Below are 5,627 nucleotides of genomic sequence, written 5' to 3'. Positions count from 1 at the left end.
CTGTTTGAAGGCTGCTGTTATAACCCCACTCCATCTTCTCTTTTTTCCCAGAGATCTCAAAAACTTACTTCTTTCATCCTGACCTCACAGGTCACTGTTTCCATAGCTTTTTTTTTTTTCCCTCCCTCCTTTGGCCTCTGGCCAATGTACGTATCTTTTCTCCCTTAAAAAAAAAAAAAGGAAGAAAGAAAGAAAAAAAAGAAGATTGAACCCAGGACTCTAGCTGAGACCTGAGGAATGAGCAGTGCAGAATTATTAGTTCCTGTGTTTAACATGCAAGATTCTTGTAAACACACCTCAAAATGAAAGATGGTCTCTCTGCACCAACTCATTGCCTCCAATTTAGTTTATGATGCACTGTAAGCCCAGATGGTTTTTGGCAGTGCTGCTCCCTATCAGACATTTCTCATTTTTAATTTACACTGAAGTTTTCACTCCTATATACAGTCTTGAGCTTTATCAGACATCATCCCATAGATTTTGGATGGTTTTTTCCACTGTAACCAGATCACTTTGAATTTTAAGTCCTGTCCTCAAGAGCCTTTACAATAATTGCAGATGAGTGTCCTTGAGAAGTTGTTCACCTTCTGCCTTGTTACTCATGAAAGATGGCTCAAATGAACTCCACCTGCAGATGCTGCGGGCAAGATGCATCCCACCTAGATTTGGATTGTACACATCTGTAACCAAACTAAGTGCCATGTGCTGCCCTTGCAGGTAGTTAAGATAAATCAGAGTTTCTAGACTGTTGGCATGTACAGTTGGCCAAACACATAAAAATTTGTTCAACTAAAGGTTGGTGCTGTTTCCTTTATCTGGGATCTTCGAAGTTCCAGTGGTGACTGTGGTAGGATTCTGACTGAGATGTCGTAATTAGGAATTAGGGAGTTCTAATGAGGGATTAAGGAGCAATGAGGAACTAGGGAAATGGCCTGAACTGTTACATCTCCACACTTAGGCTCTTATGCTTATCCACGACTTAAAATTGTTATCTATCCCTTAAGAGGATTTTAGCTTTTCCTCAGGCTGAATATGCCTGAGCTGTGGAATAGGGGTGAAAAGTATCATTCAAAGTCTGGTACAGGTTGCACGCGTATTGACAGCCAGCCTTCTGCAGATGAATTCAGGGCTGGAATCTGACCGCTTATAAATATAATTTCCTAGGAATATTTCATAGTATCTTTAAGATCAGTGAGAAGTGGAAAGCATATGGTAAGATATTAGCCTGGAGCTCTGGGTATCTCCTGCATTGGATATAGAGCTCTTTTTTTCCCCCCAATTTACTGAGATTAAGAGATAATGTCACTGTAATATAGTGTTGTCAGAAGATATTGCTTTCCTGCAGCTACATATCTGCAAAGGCATTTTTAGGAAAATGAAATGTCAAGGAAAATGCAGATATTTATTATCCAAGCAAAAGCCTCTGTTTTTCTGATAACATTTTGTTACCACGATCTCAGAGAATAACTTGCTGATGTGTCTCCAGTCATTTTGGCTCTCACTTTCTGCAGAGGAAAACTGTGAGATATTTTCAAATGTTAACACATAAATTATAATAATATTTGTTAAAACTCAGAGATTAATAATTAGTAGCCCTGGGAATAATTACACACTAACATTCTACACTTCTAAAATTTGGTTGTACTGTAAATAACAGTGTAAGTCAGGATACATGAAAAGGGCTCATCAAACTTTCCAAGCTCTGGACAGAGTGTTTAGCAGCTTTATAACTTTTGCTGGTAGAGATGATCAATTTTTTTCCCACTAAGCACTCCAAAAATAAAGAGAACTATAGAAGGACCTCATAGACTTTTTTTGAGAACTTTTTTTTTGTTTGTTTCTGGGACAGTGAAGGATTGCTCCCAATAACACATTCTTGTATGTTGTCCAGACTACCTTTATATACAGTGTTCCCCAGGGGTAGCTAAATTACATCTGAAAGCTGATGACATCCATTTTCTCAACATGCAGTCTAAATTTTTCCCTGTTCAGATTTAACTCAGTCCTACTCCTCATGCTCATATCTACACCAAATAATTACTCAGCTCTCAAGTGTTCCTGGTAGTTGTCTGAAGCCTATTTTCATACTCTGTACCTTTATGCGGGAGCCAGTCATTGTCAACATAATCTTTCTTTGCATTTCAGTCCTTCAGCCACTCACCATTTCTGCATTTCCTCCGATTTGCCGATACGCTTTCTGATAAAATGCTGCCCAGAAGCAATTTATTTGAGATAAATCCTCTGCAGCACCTAGATCCCAGTGTGAAGCCCACAGTCGAGGGACTGACTGAAGGCTGCACTAAGTGATGACAGCTGCAGTCACCCACAAGGAACAACTGAAAATGGCCTGGCATGTTGTGTCCTCTGCCTCCTATTAGAAGAGAACGTGGGGAGCAGACACCAGACACTAGATTAGCCTTGCAGCCCTCCTTTACTATGGGACACACATCAGCTGTTCTCATCTACCTGAGAAGAGCGAAACAGCTAAAGCAAGGCCAGCACTGTATTGGCTTTCATTCATTCTGATCCCTCATCTCATGGATAATCGTGAGTCACAAGGACACTTGGTTAATAGTGATCCATTGCGGGCTATGCTGCAACACTGCCCAAAACAGTGTCCTTAGAGAAGCTCATATCCTGTTCGCTCTTGAGAGCTCTTTCTAATTGGCTGGACTTTGTGTCCTGGATCCCACTGCAGTGCTGTTCTGCGGTAGCCAAGAGGTAAAACGTGCAAGCACCTCTGCTTCCCCAAGCCTCCCATCTCTTTTTTCCCTTTGGACACTGTGCAAGCTGTTGAACATCCTTTCTGTGTCTGATCTTGCAAAGGTTGCTGTTTCATACATCCAGACTCATGCGCTCATCTGTGTCGCGGTCGGGTTCAATTGCTCTTCACTCTAAACCACAGATTGCTCCAGCTTGCAGGGAGCATTGCACTAGAAGCAGAGCTTTGATCTCTCATGGTCCATCCACCCAATCATTAACAGTCAAAGGAAAACATATCTTGTGCTCATGGGAGAGAAGAGCTAGCACTGAAGCTCTACTAGATTTGGTCTTGCCAAATAAATCAGGCATGTGCTGTGTGTGAATTGATTGGCACATGATATGTGTGCCTAGATTTCACTGTAACATATCAGTGCCCATCTGTCAACAGTAGGTCCATATTTCCTATCCACCCATACGGCTGTATTTCTTAAGTTACTACTGTATTACCCCCTTTCACCTCCTTTTTTGCTGTGATATCTGCCCGCAGTTTACTCCCAAAACCTGCAGAGCACCACTGCCTGTCATTCAAATCCATCCTAAGACTGACCGTGACTGTCATCTTACATATATGAAAGGACTCCATAATAGATTTATCTGGGAATCAAAATTATAGCTCCATGAAAAAAAAATTGGCATGTTTTATTGATTTTTGTTGTTGTTGGCCTCCAATCAAAATCTCAGTAGCACACCGGAAACAGCAATTGCCTAGGTTCCTAATCCGAAACATATTCCCCAAGATTCCTGGCCAGCTGCTTTTGTGGCAGGCTATTACAGGGCCAAGGACTCTGGAAACCCTTGCAGCTGCTTTCTGAAAATGGTGTAATTCATGATGATTTTCCTGCTGCCCACCCCTGTACAGCTGGGATTCTGAGCAAGTCTCGGGGTATCATAATGGCAAAATGGACAAAAAATTACAGCCTTGCAATAGGGGACAAAAAGGGAGAGAGTCCAAACCAGCCTAAGTCCAGCCCTTTTCGTTTATGAGAAGGCTGGTAATAAACACTTGGTGTCCACTGTACTCCATAGGCCTTACAGCAGAGAGTTTTAGGACATCACCAATGTTCTGAACCAGTGACAGCAGTGGATTTGGTGGCCAAATTGACAAGCTGAAGCAGATTACAGCTACAGAACAAGGGGAAAAAAACCAAACCAAACCCAAATCAAAAGCCCTACATGTACTTCTTTCCTGATCCCTCCTGTTCAGTGTAGGTCTGAACATAGAGGAAAGACATTCCACTTGAGAGATGTTTAGCACTAAGACCAGCACATTGCTTTCAGTATCTTGTGTATCTAGATAACCCCAGTTATTCTGAGAAAAGTCAAAACTTCTCCTTGAAGATGACTTCTACAACAAGGAGAAAACACAAAATCCTTTCTGTCCTCTGCAACTGATCAGTAGAGGCCCTGAAACATGGGATCAATAACAATAAAATTACAGTGCAATGACGGGTTTAAAATTGGCTAAAGATGCCACTGGGTAAGAGACTTGGGCGGAGGATTTGTCTCAGCTAACTTTAGGTATATCTGTAGCTGGCTGTCTAGATTCCTTGTTAGGCTGTGGAAAGCAGCACTTTCAGGGCCCAACTCGTCTGACCTATTTTAAATGCTTATCTTAGGATGAGATGAATTGAATTTTACAAGTGCCTATTTCTCCCTATTGACTATAAAGAGAGTCTAGGAAACTAGTTCAGGCATGGATGCCTGCATTGCAGACATCTATATTTGGACAGATGAGTCTCACTGCCACAGACCTGTATCACAAGCTTCAGTGTCTACTGCCAGCAACATCCTTATACTGCCATACACTCCCTTCCCTAAAACTTACCCCAGCTTTCTCTTCCTAGCAGCAGATTTGAGGGTTGCCAGGATCCCTGGCTCCATAACAACCAATGATTTAGCCTCTTGAGCTTCTGTGGCTTCCCATCAGTTGCTTGGGAAGCTAAAACGGTTCCGGGTGCTCCCACGGGTGCTGGATCTCAATCTTCAAGGCATCTGACTCGGGAACATGCCACACTCGCGTGAGCTAATGAGTAGGAAAGGCCTGAGAGAAGCTTATCAGAATTCCTTCTTTTACAAAGTTCTGTTTTTCAATGAATTTTCTACAGCTGATGAGAATTTCCTGTCCAGCTCAGTCAATCGTACAAAGATGTAGCAGCTGAAGGTAGTGACCTGTGTATGTAGCTCTGATCAGTAATGCCAGCACACCAGTAATGCTGTTGCTACCTTTGTTTTCTCTCTTCCTTCTGCTTTTTGCTTGTTCATGGCCCTCACTCCTGTAGTGGGAGATGCAAATTCCCTTTACTTCAGCCCCCATTTCAATAGATGCTGGATACAAGTCTTGAGTCTAAGCATTACACCTCACTTACAGCATCTTTAGTTTTCACTGTACAGCTTGTTGCACCATTTGATCAGTTGAGATAACAAACATTAATTTTTTGCTGTTCAGGAATGAAGTTTTTGGAAGATTGCCCAGTTCAGCCACTAATTCCATTATATCTGTTGGTGGGTGGCGTGATTGGCAGCTTAAAGGTAATGTGCCTTCTGTGTGTGAAAAATATTTTGTGTGACTAGACTTTGACTTGCTAGTTAAGACATAATGATGGCTCCAGACAGCTATGTGCATGCAGTAGTGACAAGAGCTATCGGGATTAAACTGTGCTTGTTCCAGCACCTAAAACACCCATCAGTCAAGTGAGACATTAATGAGTTCAGCATTCTGCATTGGCCCACACATTGTGGTGTGACTTTCTCCCACACCAACAGCATCTGTGCTACCATCCATACTGAGGGAAACAACCACATAGCATGGATGCCTGTGGTAAATGGGGTCCTATCTCCACAAGAAGTCCTTCAAGCCTGACAGG

The sequence above is a fragment of the Buceros rhinoceros genome, unplaced genomic scaffold (assembly GCF_000710305.1).
Source record: "Buceros rhinoceros silvestris isolate BGI_N320 unplaced genomic scaffold, ASM71030v1 scaffold6416, whole genome shotgun sequence".
NCBI lineage: Eukaryota > Metazoa > Chordata > Aves > Bucerotiformes > Bucerotidae > Buceros > Buceros rhinoceros.
This window is presented reverse-complemented; position numbering follows the sequence as displayed.